The 18,464-nt window shown below is 32.3% G+C and overlaps 1 protein-coding gene across 1 annotated transcript in view; it reads right to left on the minus strand.

Moving 5' to 3' along the window:
- The window catches only part of heca (hdc homolog, cell cycle regulator), a 168,774-nt gene that overhangs the window by 3,412 nt on the left and 146,898 nt on the right, over positions 1-18,464 (minus strand). The window lies entirely within an intron of this gene.

The raw sequence follows: 18,464 nt of genomic DNA on the forward strand, positions 1-18,464 counted from the left end.
GTACCTGAAGCGGAGGGCTGATCACCTTTCCTTCATTTGTAAACGATCAAGATAACACTGCGTTTATATGAAGCAATGCCCTATGCACCATTGGGGTGCGGATAAGGGTTTTATTATTATTAATTTTAATACTGCAACAATATATTCATTTTCGCTGACTTCATGCAAGTAATAAATTAATAATCCAAAGATGGATAAAAGTAAAAACAAAGACAGAGTCTTCTTTCTTTGATTGGCAGGAAGGTACTGCTAAGCCCGGTTATGTTAAAAGCCTAACTAATCATGCCGCCGCAGGGGTAGGCAGAGAAATAGAACGGCACACCATTCTTTGCAAACAATCTTCACCTTTTCCATATTCCACATGATCCACATTCATGCATCTCCTCATATATAGTATAAAGTTGAATCAGTATTTTATACAGTGTTGTTGAGAGATTAAATTTCAGTCGTTGACATCGCACAACTTCCGAAAAAACGTTGGTAAAAACTTACAACCTTATTTCGAAAGTAGAAAATTATTTTTAATAAAGTCTATTATGGTAAACGTCTAGCATTTTAATTTCTTTGAGGCTTTCACTTAAAATAACGCAATTCAAGTTGAAAAGCAGACGAGGCACTCCGCTGCTTAGCCAGAAGGCGAATTTATGCAAAATTAAAGCAAACAACTATACTTGTATACTTTCAAGGAGAGCTCAACAGCTTTTGTGAATAGCTTCTGTCAAAGGTGGGTATTCAAATAATAAAAGTGCTACAGGCGGGATGCTGCAGTATTTACATCCTTAAGTGGTGAACAGATCTCGACCTGACCTGAACTGGAGTTCGTGACTCATAAAGAACAAAATAGCGTGCAGCGATACTCAAGTCACTAATTGGAATCGGACTTTATGTCATCTTTATCATGCACTTCATTATTTCGGATTGAATTCGCAGAATAGGGATTTGAGGTAAAACCTTATAAAAACTACCTAAATATGTATTACAAAATATAATTTTGATGATTTTGGAATTTTTTTTAAATATCTTGAACTATAAAATTGAAATCCTTGTTAAAAATCATAATAAAATGTAATAATCAAGTAATTGAAAATGTCGATCTCTGTTATATGTATCACTCTGTTATATGTAAGATATTTCAATACATTTAATTTTAGACTCTTAAAAAAATATTTCCACGATCCAGAAAAATAAACTAAATATTATTATTGCATAAACCACCTTTCTATTTTTTTAAACATGTAGAAATAATATTCCCTATACTTTTAGTTATAATATTGAAAAATGGAGGGTAAATTTATTTACTGTGTTGTATTGTCTCGATAAAATGATATTTTTTATATATAACGATAGTTTATGATAGGTATTGCACTCTTCGAAGAAAACATTAAATTTCTTTCTCTAATAAGAATTGGAGCAACAAAAAATTACGTCACAACACGACTTTGCCACTAAGTAACATTTAAGTATTTTTTTTTAATAAATATATTACTGGGAGGTTTGCAACTCCTCTCAAAGGTAACTAACTGCTTTGTGAAAGTAGAAAGGTTTTCAGGACATTTTGAGGACCCTCGCATAAACAAGTCTTGACGAGTACAGTACTGCGACTCTTATCTCGTACGCTCCTCGGTTTTGACAAATAAATATACGGCCTGGTTAACTCAGAAGAAATCTTCCCTTTATATAAAACTAAAACAACTTATATTACGATGTAAAAACGTCTCCACAATGCTATAAGTTGAAATTGGTGCGAGTTTTCATCCAAAACAAGATTGCATTAAATTAAGAGAAATCTAAAGTATAATATCGACAATTCGATAGCACTTTTGACTACCGTTCACGAGGTTCCGGATTAAATTTTCGATTAATAATATAATGTGTAATATTTCTACTGAAGTATAAAGCTGATAATTTTAGAGATATTTTTATGATTTTTGTGGTTTAAAAACTCCATTGATTGCTCCGCCAACACGTGCAAATAAAAAATAAATATGAATCATAAATTTGTGTAAAACGGATAAAAATGAATTTATCGTCCAAGGAAAAGCGATAATAGAAATATTATATCACCTAAAATCTTAATGGGGTTTTTGATGAAATTTTTCACTTTGAAAAGAAAATCTGTTGGAAATTATACCAGCATAATATTGGCTTAGCACCTTCAGAAATTATTCATTTTGAGCGTAAAATAAGTACAAAAATAAAAGTGACGTCTCTCCGGCCACGCCCAGTCATCTCGTTTCCAATAACACCCCATTCGACGGGTTTTAATTCGTTTCTCATCCCTCATCATACTGCTTGAGGGTGGTTTCGGGTAGCAGCTACCTTGGTTTCTAAAAGCCAATTTATAAACATAAGGATTTTAAAGAATTTAGGAATTAATTTAAAATTCTCTCGAATTTGAACGAGAGAGAAGAACTTGCTCGTTATTTTTAATCAGATTCGGTTTTATAAAATTATGCGAGTTCCCAGGGAGAAAACTGCGGAAAATTGATATTGAAATTGTCATTAAGTTCATGCATGATAAAGACTATCGAAATAGAAATTGATTTTATTTTAAATTGAATGCATAATATAAACTACTTAAACAAAAGCGATACTTTAAATAAACAGGAATAAAATGGGACTATATCTTGAATCTGAATAAGTAATGGACTAGTATCAGACGTTACGAAACTTTACGAACTTTCACTGAAGCTCAAAGAGGAAAGTCTCATTTTGAGCTCGGTGTAGATAACTTAGCGTATTCAAAGTGATACGTAAATCCAGACGCTTTCCTTGATAAATGATTTTAAAAAAGCTCTCTACTCGCGAATTTCTCTCGGTATTGTAAGACGTTCTCTTTCAAAAGACGAACACATCATTAGGATCTCGAGGTTTCAATAGATTGTCAAGATGTTTTGCGGCAGGGGGAAACCCTCATAGACTTACCGAGAAAATAATTTCCATCGCATAATGTCTCCTTACCAGGGAAAAAGTTTTATTAATATACGAATCACATTTGGGACGGAAAACTCGGTCTTTCGTCAGGCGTAAACTGTTAATGAGATCATTAGATCCTGAAGTGAGTGGAGTGGTTTTGGCGTTAACACAAACGTGCCGAATTCACTGCCAAACGATTCATTTGTCGGAACATTTGTTGTAAAGTACCACCCCCTTGTTACCATGTACTCCTGGTTGGAATAGAGGGCTAGATATGTATTTCCATCTTCGTGGATTTGGAGATGTGGTTCGGTGTTTTGAATACAGGCATTCAAAATTAAATAAGCGCTGTTTAGTACTATTATTAACAATAAAATATTTATTTCACCGAATCTAACTTAACTGTTAATGGAAAAGGTACTTGGAATAAAAAATAAAAATAAAAAATAACAAAGCATCACGCCGCTTATCCGCAGGGGCGGGCAGAGATAATATATAACGCCACACCACTCTGCTTTGGAAGCAATCTTCGCCTCTTTCACATTAATGTATCCCCTCATACATACCCGTATACAATTTAAGAGATAAGTCAGCAAGCAGGTACACGAAATTTTTATACTAAAACTCAAATGGTGTAATATGTCCAGCTACAATATATGCTCCATAAGCTGTTTAATAATGAGGTTGGAACTTTTCATCAAACTCGGCGAGTCCATTTCATAGTGATCTACTAAATAGACCATCCCAGAGCTTCATTGACGGAGGTAATTTCATTAAGGTCCTGTAAGCGTTGTTGTAGCATGCCTTCGTGTCTTGTGCTACGTTTGGTGAATTTATACTACATCTCACTGATATACTGCTGCGTATACAGGAATAAACGTCTTTTTTTACTACGCAGTGGGAAAACCGGCTTGTCAGGATATTACATCGTATGAAAAAGATTCGAAACTGACATTTGATATCCTCGTCATTAGCTTTTGAAGGACGGTTTACAAATATTTGAAGCTAACTTTCTGTTTAACTCCTTTGTCATCTATCAATATTGGCATATCTTTGAGATATTTCTAGGGTTTAAACTCAATCACAAGTTTTTGACATTGTATTCCAATAGATTTTTTTAAAAATTGTATATTTTTTGATGTTGTATTATTATTGCTGTCATTTGTTGATTATTCAGCAAAAAAGAGTAATTTAGATATTCAGAAATACACATTAAAATATATTTTTAAAACACATTTGAATTACTCATATGTGATAGGATATTCATACTTTTGAACTTATAGCCTTATAGCTAAAATTGCGAAACCGAAACTCGAAAGTTGCAAGCATTTCTAAATTCGAAGGATAATTTTGGCAAACCGCAGACAGGTTGGCGCGCGTGTGAAAGTATATTCACACATACAATGCATAAAGGCATACCTAGGACAATCGTATACTATACATACATTATTCTCCTCTCTTACCTCGGTTTATTTGAGCGCCAGGGAAAATTGGTCGGGAAATTAAAACCTTAAGGATACCGTGCGATATTCTCACCTTAATGTATTCCATTGTCTGAAAAATAGTAACCCTTAGTTGGAGAAAGTCTCTATGGGACTTCTAAGCACCCAGTTTATACAATCAGGGGTTAGAGCCGAGCGAAGGCGACACTACCACCGCAGAACTGCAACAGTACTGCGCGCTGAATGCAATTACACGAGAAATTTGCATATTATCACAAAAGTTTCAGACAAAAGAGGCCGAATGGACAGAAGTTAGGAATCGGGAAAACCAAACGAACCGACAATTTTGACTAGATTGTTAAAGATAATTATAAAAATAGTTTATTTATTTTATTGAAAAAATAATACTACCAGGAGCACATAAATCGGAGGCGAGTATAAATTTTTTAATAAAATGTGGCACGTTCAATCCTATAAAGGTGAAAACTTTTTCCTAAATGTAACCGTTTTAATTTCGTTTACAAGTTAGAAATGCTAGTTTTACAATCAGAGGGGTTAGCCGTTTACTGAAGCGCTCGCGGTCTTTTAAATTTGTTACCAGGAGATCAGACAAAAACAAGGGGTTCGTTCACGTCTCAGGTGTAATTCAATCCGAAGTTTTGCACCGGAGATTTCTTCAACAGTGTTTATTTTCCGAATCACTCGCGTGAGATCTTTCACATCATTAGAGAAACGAGATTAAGCCCAGGGAGAGTGAAAATGATGGTAGAAACGGAAATCAAGGATCCTTAAAAACAGGTAAGAAGAGATAATATAAATGAATATATTTTATAAAGTCTTGTTGTTTACAAAGTGAAATTTTGTTAATTATTGTTAATGGTTTGTAATGATTCCAGCAGTTTCTTGGGCAATTAAAATGCAGCGCTTCGGTAAACGAAAGATTCAAATGTAACAATAAAACAAACTTAACAGCTTAACATCTCAAGCGCGTAAGAAACTGGTACTTGAAACTCGCGTTCCTGGCTTAACTGAGACGCGAAATAACGGTCTCTTCATATCTTAACGAATCACGCATTAATTTTGTAATTGCAGAAAAGGCTTAATGCGATGAACGCATAAAGAATACCCGCGAGAAATTGAATAGGGTTGAAATACCCGAGAAGGCCGGTGGCGTCTTTCTCAAGCTGAAAAGCTAAACGAGTAATTTAGTGGATGGAATTTGGGTTGTAAATCCTGCAAGTTATACCATTAGGGCTCGGAGCACATACCTTGGCCAACTCTTAGCGCGATTCCCGGGGTAAACTGGAGGAAGATATTTTGGGGTAAGAACTCCCGGACTTATTTCACAATTTATTCCGCTTTAATTGCGTGATAAGTCTCGGGTTTATTTCAATTTGTTACGTGATATGACGCACTTAGTTAAAAAGGACTTGCGAAACAGCCGTTAATTTAAGCTTTTTAAGTGCTCGGTAAACGATATTTGATAGATGTGCATAGTTACCGTATTTTCCGGACGAAAAGGATTAAAAGACGCATTCTCAAGAGTTTATATTAATCAATAACACATACGCATACTTAAAAATACTTATCTTCTCGCTTGAATCCTGATTTATTTTCGTGGGGTTTCCACCGATCACACCTCAATTTTCGGTTGAATTTTAAGAGCACAAAAAATTGTCCGACAAATACGGTATTTTATTGGTATGAGAAAATAAGTGGGAAGACTTGTGCATATTATATGAATATTCAGATCCGATCCAGTTAATTTTTCACTTAAGCTCATGTCATATCGTAGATTTTTAAACCAAATTCCTTTAAATACAGAAGAGAAGTTTCTGTATAATTTGCAGGCAAACTTCAAAATACTTCTACTTTTTGATATATTGCTTATACTTATATCAGCGATATATGGTATTGATCGCATGGAAAATAAGCTCAATTTCTCACAGACGACATACGAAACGGTCTAGAATAGGTGGTGCTAAGAGTCAAGGCTACTATAAGATGTGAAGAGGTGTCATTTCAAGATACTCTCCTGTGATTATCAGCTGCTTGGGTAAGGTAGATCTCACCTGAACCGAGGCTTATACCCCCTTTGTCTGCGCTCCTAGGAGGTGTCGTCTCACAGACACAGACGCTTTATGGCTCGGCTTATTGTCTGTGTCACCGTAAAGTTCGTTAAGTGCTCGCTTACCCGGGAACTAAATCAACGTCTTACTTAAGATGTTCTCCTGGTAGAAAGAAAAAGATCCTCGTGAAAGAAAAGCTGGTACTGTGAAACTTTAAAATAAGAAAATAAAAAGAGAAAGCAAGAATGTTATTAAAAAGTAATCAGTTTTGTTTTCCCAGTGAAATTGGGATATTTTAATTGGACACAATGATTTTTATGTGAAATGACTATATTTTCAGTGTGTCCAAATTTTTGTTCGAAAATTCTTGATTTTGTCTAGCTTTTTTTTTTTTTTTTTTTTTTTTTTTTAGTTATTATACAGACCTGAATGATGGAAGTTTAGCTTCTGAAACATGTAGTCTATAATTAAACTCAAGTGGTAAAAAACGAAGTGTTTTCTTTAATTATTGTAACATGTCTTACCACAAAGTTAATGCCGAAACAATAAATAAAATAGCTTTTTTTATATCTTGGTATAGATATCACCAAAGAAGCAGCACATGGAATATCTTTCTATTAAAACATAAATATACATTTTAAAATTTGAGTGGTGTGGTTGTGAATCATGGGTGAAATAGTACATGTTACACGTGTATAAAGTCATCATTTAAACCAGCCTATGACGAGTTGTAAGGTCTGTACATACCGAGACTTCCATAAACTTCTTCATCTTTGTTGTCAATAAAAGTCATGATATGAATTATTTTATTAGATTTATATTTTGTATCGACATTTCTTGGGGTTTAGTGAGAATTACATTTTATGAAATGAAACACCAAATTTTCTCAATTTTCTACAACATTTTGAGTGTGTCCAAATACTAGTTCACAATAATACATCACATACTAATTAATATAAGAGTTTCTGCTTGATAAAAAGCTTCTTTACATCTCACCAATAGATGTGTCCAGTAAAGTTCTAGGGATTCAAGAACAAGGTTTCTAAGTTGGTTCATATATTTAGAACTTCTAAGAATTTGAGTAGTGTGGTTGTCAATAATGGGTAGAATTGGTGAATGTTACACGTATGTACCAGCCTATGACGGTCGTCAGCCCCGTAAATGCCCAGTCTTCCTTATTCTTCTACATCTTTGATGAGATGTCAAAAAATAATACTTATTTTTCCATATTTTTGTAAAATTTTATTTTGGCCAAATTTTAATAGTTCGAAGTAATTTTTTTTATTTATTTCATAATTACCAAAAAATATCGCTTATTTAAAATAAAAATATTTTTGAAAAATATGACAGAAGATTGTAAACGAAAATAAAATGAAATATGTATCTCGTGTTTCTCCTTCATTTGTTTCTATGAATAGGTTCATTAGAAAGGTTCTAATCCCCTTCATTAAAATCAACCCCTAACAAATTCCAATTTGACAAAATGTAAAGAAATTAATCTCGGATACTTCTATTGCGCTGTTCATTTATAAAAATGAATGAAAAAACGAAACAATGGTTGGCTCTGATAAACAATCTGTTTACTTCTTTCCTTTCATACTCCCCGGTAGAACTTTTTTTAATTAGCGTTCATTCCCTCTGCTGCTAAGAAAAACAACGAAACGTAGCCCTCGGGCAAATAGACGCAATCGAGAAGAAAGGAAAATCGAAATGTGAAACCAAATTAAGTGCAATGACGAGAAAGACACATCAAGTGTCATGAAATAATAACAAAGCGATTGTGATAATTATTTAGAACAAAATCATTCTGCTAAAAAAATCAAATATGATAACATTGGGAATTTTTGCAACATTTTGAGTTTTTAAGTAAATTAGACGACAAAATTTTGAGTGTGTCAAAATCTGGATTATCTCCAATTATAGGAGTTAATGTCATATTATTTTTTGACATCTCGTCAAAGATGAAGAAGAATATGGAAGTCTGGGCATTTACGGGGCTTACGACCGTCATAGGCTGGTTTAAGTGATCACTTTACACACGTGTAAGTGATCACTTAAACCACACACTCGGTCGTCAGCCCCGTTAATGCCCAGATTTCCATATTCTTCTTAATCTTTGAGGAGATGTCAAAAAATAATATGAAATTAGACTAACTACAAAACATCACGTCGCTTCACCGCAGAGGCAGGCAGGGAGAATAGAACGCCACACCACACAGTCTTTGCAATCATTATTCGTCTATTCCACATTCGTATATCTCCTCATACATACTTGCCGATTATTTAGACACCTGACATGAATGCTTTCAAGTATAAAATAGGATATCTATAAATAGGCCATTTATATTTTAAAGAATATAAATTAATTTCAGCATTCTTTTGTTTTCGTTGATGGCAGTCTAAATACACGTTTCATAAATCCTACTCTTTGCGTTTATTCACAATTTTCTCCAATAATATATGTATATTGACACGTATCTTTACGTGTTTCGTTTCCAAATACAGCGTGAGATGAACGAAATACAAAAATAAAATAAACCTATGAAAACTGACTGATAAAAAAGGCCCTTAAACATGTTCAAAATACCTTTATCAATAGTCGTATCCCTGGTGACTTATTCCAAATTGAAATACAACTTTATGGGTAAGTGGCATCAACAAGTTGACCATAATTCGTCAGCTGCCATTATTTATTCATCCTAAAATTTTACGATGACAAATATCGCACTCGGTGTCCGTCACGACCGACGGTAAAATATTCAGTATCGGAATTTATGAAAAAATGACAAACGGTCAGTGCAGTTCTGTATGTTATATTTATGGAATTCTTTTTGTGAAAACGGCGCACGGTGCGAAAATAAACCCCCTTCCGAAATCTAATTTATTTCCCGGGATGTGTTTTTGAACCTTCATCTCGCTTTCATTAATTTGAATAAAACGTCGCTTAATTTTTATTTTTTATTTTAATCAACGGTTTGATGAATTAATGATTTTTTGTGATCATGTTTTTGAAGCAAACTAGAATAAAAATAATCTATATCAAAGTATTGCTTGATGTCTTTTTCATCTCGAATTCAATAATTTATCAAGTATCGGGTTGCGGTCCCGTATTGCGGACTCGTGAGTCAAAGTTTCTCGGTTTGAACTCACTCTAGCACAATTCGATACCAATTTCTAATAATAAGCAGCTTAGGCTCACAGAAATAGTGTAAAATTCAAGTACTTCTGTAAATAATAAAAACACAAATATTTCTCTTATATACTCTTATAGACGTTTTATTTAAATATATATATTTTAAATAAAACGTCGCTTACTTTACTATTTATTTCAATCTACGGTTTTTGGAATTAATATTTGAGGGGTATATATGTGTGAGTAAAGATTAAATGTAAAGTAAAAAAAGTACTTTTAAGATTAATTTCAGTTGAAAATAATTCGTTTAAATATTTTCAATACATCGGAAGGAAAACAATTTTGTTAACACGTTGTTGCCTGCATATGTATGCCCGGCTGTTTCTCCCTCGAAGCACACGTAAAATTGAATTGCACCGCCGGGGTTCGAAAGGGTTATTGTATGGCTCCCCCAGCGAAGAGTAGTTGAATTAATAAATAAATATGGCCGCCACTTGCGCAATGAGCTCTTTCGTGGTCACTTTATTATAGATTTCCGTGAAATATATATGAGACACTAGCGAGATCAACTCTTTCAAACTACTTTTTCTCCGTACTGCGATATCGTCCATTTAAGTGAATTTATTTTTTTGGCTTGGTCAAATATATAATATTTATGAGTAGATATCCTTAGACGTCACTATAAATAAATGAAAATATTCCCCCAAAAAAAACCTTGTGATGTAATATTTAAACAAATACTATTTAATTTTTTATATATATTTATATAATAATATACAATTTTTTCCAAAAAACAAAAAAAAAAATCACGTAGTCATTTTTTTGTTTAATATTAACTTAATTTTATTTGTAAAATATATGTATAATATTACAAATTAAAACTTTGAAATAAAAAAACAACAAAATATGACTTTTTAAATTAATATTTTTACTAAGGGAATCACCATTTTTTTAATATAATTTTTTTTAAACTTCGGCGTTTTTATCATTTCATTGAAAGAGCCGTGTTTAAAGATAAAGCAAATATTATGCAAAATTCAACAATTTTTTAATGAGAAAGTTTGAAATGATTTAAAAGATATACTCGTACATTTACTGGCATACATAAACAACATTTAAAAAACGGGAGTTTTATTAGAATTTTTGTAAAGCAAAAAAAGGCTTTTTTTACGCTATATCAAAAATAATATAAATATGACAATACAAACTTGCTCCCTAATTTACCACTGATTTTTTAAATAAATTTTGTATTTTTTTTGCATCTAACATCGAAATCGTTTTAAAATATTAAAGTTTTCCATATAATATATAATTTTAATGCTCTAATTCTTTAATTCTCTAAAGACATCATAAATGGATTGAATATTTTTATTTTTAAAAAAATATTGTAACGAGATTTGTTCGTGTTGAAGCGTGAAATTCCTCGACAGCATAATATTTTTGTGTGCATGTTAAATTACAAACTACTGTTGTCGCCATACATGTAAACTGTCAGTTATTCTGCAACGATTTTACCCTAATGAGACTAAACATGCAACCGGCACTGGATAGTGAAAGGGTTATATTTTAAACGAATTGTGTATCATTTGTGAAACAGACAAAATTACCTAACTTTGTTTTTGTTCGTTTGTCTCTTTTTCAATTCAAATGAGTCATTTAGTTATACTAAACAAGAGATAATAGAGTTGTAAAATCGGGATGAAGCATACATTTTAAGTAATAGGAGATGACATATTGATTAGCTTAAGTACATATCGCTCACTCCTTTCAAGAACGTCATAAATCAAAAATCATCAATTTTCAGCTGTGCATGTTTTCGGAATGCCCAGAAAATGTACTATATCCCAGCAAAAGAGGCATATTTTTATCTTAATATTTACCCGCTACAGGGCGGAAAGTGTTGTTTTTGCATTTTGAAGAAAATGTATTGTTTAATTATTTTTTTAAGTATACTGAATATTTTTCAAATGAAGAAAAAACCTTCAGGTTTTACTTAAAAATATCTGTAGGGCAGTAAAAAGTTTAATAAGTGGCTTGATATTTATTTTTAATACATTGTATTATATTTTCAAACCTTAAAAACGTTCTCCTGAAAAATCAAGTTTTTTGATTTATGACGTTCTTGAAAGGAGTGAGCGATATGTAATACTCATAAAAGACCGTTAGATTCAAGGTACACATCATTCATCACAAAACTTTTTCAATACCAGTAATACGATGAAAAATCATTAAAAAAACTGAACTGATGAATTCAAAACTTACTCAACTCTGCAAAATAAAAACGGACAATAAATAAAAAGAATATGTATTTGCTCACAATATTTTAAGGCTGTCCAAATTTAAGTTCATAATTTTTGGATTTACTTCACTTATACATATCGTAGTCATACAGGAGAAAGAGACCAAGTGCATTTTTTACAAAGACGTGATCATTGACTATTTGATATCTTACTAGCTTAATATTGCCCTGAAAAAATCCCAAAGCGATTTTAAACTTGGAAATATAATATATTGTCTTGTTAAAAATGACTAACTGCATTGATGTATATTTAGTTGCCAAGCAAAAGTGACTTAAATAGACCTCCTGAACATTTTACGTTTTGTCAGTTGGTCACTTTCTCCTGTACGACTACGATATGTGTATATCATTTTTTTTATTATTACTTATAACTCCACATAGATGAAGATGTCTATTTGAGGTAGGAATATAGAATTCTGGTCATTTATGAAACTTGCAATCTGTCAATAACTGGTTAAAGCGATCACTGTTTGCACTTCGTGACATTCCTTATCCTACCCATGATCAACAGCCATATTATTTAAATGTGGTTGTCCACTTTCTATTTTCTTTCTTTCACATTTCTACCACTTAATCTATGTTGAGAAATTGATGAAAAAAATCTTGGTATGAATAATTGTTATTGGGTAAATAAAATTTCGTGAGATATCGTGTGATAAATAATCTTTGGGATTAGAATATAAAGGTACATTATCAGAAACAATTTGTTCTAAAACTGTATCAAATAAATTAAATGAGAAAATTTGAGTCGGAAATTTCGAGATAGTAATCCAAAAACGACAGAAGCCGTGGCGTAGTTAGGTAGACGCTCGACTGCGAAACTGGCGCCGCGGGTTCGATTCTCGCCAATCGCATAGTGAATTTAAGAAAGATTCATATTCAATCGTTCTAGGTGTTTGTGATGTATTTTTTACATTTACCTTCTCTATCTTTACTATCCTACCTGCAGTCAAGCATCTTAAAGATTCCTTTTAAAAATAAAATAAAAAGACCATAGAAATATTCACGCAATAAATTAAGCGTAGAGCTAAAGAGCAAAGGTGAAGAAATGGAGATATATTTACAAATATATTGTATATGTTATATGTTATATAAACAGGGAAGTTGCTACACACTATTACCGGCACCCCCTGTTCAGTTCAATCTCTCAAACTAGGAAACGTTTTCCACGGATTTTATGTAAATTTCCCCACGTTTTGTTGCAGCAGACAGGCGATGAAAATAAACGTATCTACATTCGGCTTTATATAAAATACGCAACTACGCAGAGTACGTTATGAGGGTGGTAAAGCTATCCTTTGATCGAGACTGCACTAAAAATACCTGCGTATTTGATTGGAATGGTAGGAAAATGTACAGTCGCGTTTTTAATTTATTTCAAAGCGCGTAAAAATGGCGGAGAAAACATTTCTAAAAAAAAAACAATATTTGTATGAAGAGATATGTACAAATATTAGTAGAAACTTGTATAAATTACAGAATTTTCTACATGAACGAGTATACAACCCCCAGGGCTTTCAAGGCTTTTCACCTTTCCATTTCTCAATTGATGTCTCTACTATTCCTACATTTCTTTTCTCATATACTAACTAGTAATATCATTCACTTTGATCTTCTACTATCTTCAATTATATTTTTATTCAACTAGTTATTATATTTTTATTCAAATCGCTCATCAATAATTTCAAGTTCTAAAAAAGGATATCAATGCGATAGTTATTATGATTTATGACGTGCTCCTGTAGGTATATATTACAATTTATATTTGTCATATTTTAGAGTTATTTAGGCAAGGAAGATAAAATATTAAATAAAAAAACATAGTTAATTGTTATTTCAAAAATTTTAATTTCACATTAAAATTTATGAATAATATGTATTTAGTTGATTCACAATAAAAATTATTTTTAGATCACCCAAGAAAAATTGGAGAAAAATTTTTATAATTAAAAGCACTGCTGAATTTTTTAATGCAAATAATACAATTAAAATAACGCCCTTTTCATTTTTTTGTTCGTTAAAGCGTCGGCGTCGCTCATGTAGCCAATTAAAATAATAAAAATCACTATCTCCCGGTCACCAACAGGTGTGCGAGTTCTAGATTGAAATTTGGTTCTCCAAAGTCGAAAGCTAAGGCTTGTTTTAATAACGTGACGGAGGAATATTCTTCCCAGAGGGACGCTTTGGGCAAACCACAAATTGCTGAAAATTTAAACCCGAGGTAAAATGTGGGATTTATGAAACGCTACGACACTCTTCTTTTACCTCGTGTAAATATGAAATGAGACAAAAACAACACGAGACTGAAAATGTTGCGGGAACGTAATATGCAAAGCTTCTAAAGCCCCAGTAATCGTTTTGGGTACCTATTTATTTATTATTTTAAACAGAAAATAAATTCATTTTGACTAAAATACCGCCGTAAATAATCACATTTATGCAAATTTTGCTACGTAATTAAAAGTTTATATTTCTGCATAAAGTTTGAATAAAAGCAAATAGTTTATTTTTTTAATTTAATAAAACTTTTAACGAATAAAAATATAAGCTTTTTGCTAAATGCGTAAAAGACAAAGGATCGGCTTGGCATATTTTCAGAAACCATTGAAAAACAAAGAAATACAAACTTTTGTTTTCGAAGTCACAGCTTATGCGGGTGTTGACATTTTATTTTCACAATAAATGCATTTCAAACGACAATACACGACAAGTCATGGAACTTGAAAAGTATTATATTTATTTTTCACTTTTATTTCTGAAAATGCGAGGTATTGTCGTTTTTTTAAAGCAGAAAAATTGTGAGTTTAAGTTTTACAATAAAACATTTTCGTAAATCTCAAGAAATATATTATATATTTGAAAATAAATTCAACGTTTGTATATTATTTAAGCAAATGAAACGCCTAAAAATACGCATACACATATATGATGTTGGAGATTGTACTTTATTACAGGTATATTCATAGTTTTTGGTCATTTAATTTATCCAATATATTGATAAGTTTTTTAATTCATTGTTTGTATACACATAATGTGTAAAATGTACACTTTAATTATTAAAATATGTGAAGTATTTAAAACAAAATGTTGATGAGCATTTCTTTTGTAGAATAAAATAAAGATTGAAGTTCTTTTCTTCCAAAGAAAGAATGAGATAAAGAAATAAAATGAATCGGGCATTTTTCTAGGTACCTGATGAATTATTCAATCTTTTTAATAGAGTGTTTGGAAGATTTTCATCGTTTATTATTACAAATAACTTTAGTGCTTTTTCAGATAAAAATGATGGATGTATTAAAATGTATGAAGTAGCATGCGCAGAAAGGAAGTAAACAGGATGTAGTCCGTGTTGGCTCCACAGTAGTCTACGGATGGACGTCTGCCGCAGAAATGGCCCTACATAACCAATAAGCTTTTGTGGACTGTTTAGATTTTTCGCACACAATAAATAAGAGGGGATACATTGAAAGCGGAAACATTGCCATAGACGAGGGAAATAAACACACACCGGGAAAAATCTTTTCAGCGGAACGGTGGGAAACTTTTCTGTTTACCGCAAAAGGAAAACAAAAAGGGAGGCAAAGTTTCGCGTGAAATGAGACGGACTGATCGGATGCGCGTACGGGGAACAAGAGTGAGATACTTTTGTATAAATCTTTATGCTGTCATAACGGGAAGAGGCATTATCCTTCTATATTCATGCGCTCCTGGTAACATGGACCTAAAAGTGGTATAATACAATATTATTCTCAACGTTGAAGGGTTTACCGGAATACATTGAAATGATTAATGAACTTGCTACTACTGTATTTATTCAACAACATAAAATATTTGTTTTATTTAAAACTGTTATGGAATTATGAGGAAGACCAAATACTTGAAAGTGGTCAGGTCAGGAGTCGAAATAAAGTATGTATGAGGAGATGCATGTATGTGGAAAAGGTGATGAAAAATTGAAAAGACAGAGTGTTGTGGCGTTCTATTCTCTCAGCCTACTCCTATGGGGAAGCGGCGTGATGGTTAGTTAGTTAGTTAAGTTTTAGAATTATTACGATGATAAAAATGTATTAAATTACTCGCGTCATAGTGACATTTAAAATAGATTAATAATGTATCAGGAGATCATGAGTTGGTGAAGAGACTAAGTTTAGGTTTAGAAAAACAGACAATTTAAATATCAGTTTCTTAAAATTATTGAAGAACTAAGCTAGCCGTATCAAGAGGTTTGGTGGGTCTCCGCAAAGTTATAATTATGATATAAAATTTCATATTAATATAAAATTAGAAATTACACACCGTAAAGAAGATATAAAAAAAAAATACTAAAGGTTTACCATAATACAAAGAAACCGCGCTGTAGAATTTATTTCGCTGCATAGTGGGAAAGGTATGAGCCGAGTATAGCGAGTAGACGAGTGAAATTTTAAAACAACCGACACACTATGAAGAGTTATGACTTAATAAAGGCGTTTTATTTCTCATTGTGTGACCAATAAGTATACTTGTGGCTGAGAGAATGCGGTATTTATTATTATTTACAGCGAGTCCTTATTCAGAAGCAAACCGCACAGCAAAAATCCGACAAGGGAAAATGATTTTCCAAGCGTTCAGAAAAGTTTTGTTTTCAAACACAATCGTCTTTTTTCATAGCAAAAGAGTTTTATATGTAAAGCGATAATAAAAAATGTTTTTCCTCATGTACAGTCATTTTAAATAAGCTGTTACATATATATGTAGTATTACTAATACATCACTTTATTTTTTGCCGCAGTTATACATGTATCAATAAAAGACATGAATGATTTTACTCTTCTGAAGAGAGATGTGAATACTGAGTCATAGTTACTTTTTCGGTTCCTCAATAACTTACTTACTTTTGTCTATAAATTTTCTCTTATACGCGGTGTAAAATTCTTAATATTGATGCTTTACTGGCGTAAAGTACCGACTCAATATGTTATTTTAAAAATATTCGGTGTAATCCTATAGATTATTTAAAATTTGTGGCAAAAATCTTAATGAACAGCATCAACGCTATATCGGTTCATTTCGCAAACATCAAAATAAATAGAAGCAAAGAGAGACCGAGGAACACTTGACAGGGTCAGGTATTTCGAATACTTAAAAGCGGCTGAGTCAGGAGAATAATCGGCGGGTGTGTATGAGGAGATGCATGAATGTATACGAGGCGAAAAATGCTTGCAAATACAGAGTGGTATAGCGTTCTTTTTTCTCTGCCCACCCCTACGGAGAAACGTCGTGATGGTTTTTTCAGCAAGTCAAATTATCAAATATATTTGGAACTGGAAATATGCAATACGCCCCCAAATTTGGCGTGATTAGCTTCAAATGATCGAATTTAAAAACCGATTTTAGTAACGACGACAAATTCATTTTAATTTTTTTTATTTTATTCAATCGCCCATGTCTGCCTCTGAATGGACTGAATGTTAAAAACAATTTTAATTCATATAAAAATTTATGCCAGTGAATAAATATAAATACGTACGTATAAGATATGAACTTGAAATATATTAATGTCATTACAATGTTGTATTGAGATTTATATGTTCAAGCCTTGAACAAACAGACTGCAACTGAATCACTTTATGAAAATATTTGCACGACTAATTTATTTAATGAAGTCATACTCAAGTAGAATTCCCAATATGTATATATTATAATTGAACGTCGTCAAATTGGTGATATTATATTTCTACTTAAAATAGCTTCTAGTTCAATTGATTATCCTGAACTACATACTCTCTCTCTCTATGAATGTTCCTGTAAAACCACTAATAAATAATCCTTCTCTTCGCACTCATCTTGTTTTATAAGTATAATTACAGACAGAATTCGTATTAATGCGAATTTTTAACAATTTTAATGTAATCTGGAAAACTTTTAACATAGACTTGTTCAAAAATAACACGTAACACCTTTTTAACATGTCACCATTAAGAATTGAAGTAGTATACGAGTAATATACCAGAAATATACTATTAAAAACAAAATCAATCGTGTCTGGAAGAATTATTTTACAGTGCAAAAATATCTAAACAAAAAGTCCTTGCATAAAATACAGAAGGGCTGCAAAGAAAATGGTGATTTATTATAACTTGTGTACAGGTTGACGCGATTTATTTCTTCTTTTACATTTCCAGACGGATTTCGAAGTAAATTAGATTTTTCGGTCATGACATGTTCCAGGTTCAGACAGCGTGACGTCACGCAGGGCTAACCACGTTATTTTGACACAATCGTATTGACAATGCAACAAAGTGCACACATGCTACTGGAAACATAGTTTAACTAATGCAATTCTATTGTAACCCTGAAGTTGGTCGACTGCAGTCATTGACCGAAGCTCCCAGTTAACTATCTCGGTTAAAATGCAATTATAAAAGGCTGCAATCAATAAAAATGTTTGAAGTAATACTGTGAAGGTATGAACTCTTTGATTATTTATTCTATCCACTTTTATGAAGAATTGCTTTTGCTTGTGTAAATATTTGCCGCGGTGCAAACGAGGCGATGCCAATCGAGTGATTGCAAGTAAGACCGTTTCATAATAGTCAACCGTACATTGAATAATAGAGAATTTG

This window comes from Brachycentrus maculatus, unplaced genomic scaffold (genome assembly GCF_059751285.1).
Source record: "Brachycentrus maculatus isolate JH-2025_06_01 unplaced genomic scaffold, ASM5975128v1 h1tg000158l, whole genome shotgun sequence".
In the NCBI taxonomy this organism is placed as follows: domain Eukaryota; kingdom Metazoa; phylum Arthropoda; class Insecta; order Trichoptera; family Brachycentridae; genus Brachycentrus; species Brachycentrus maculatus.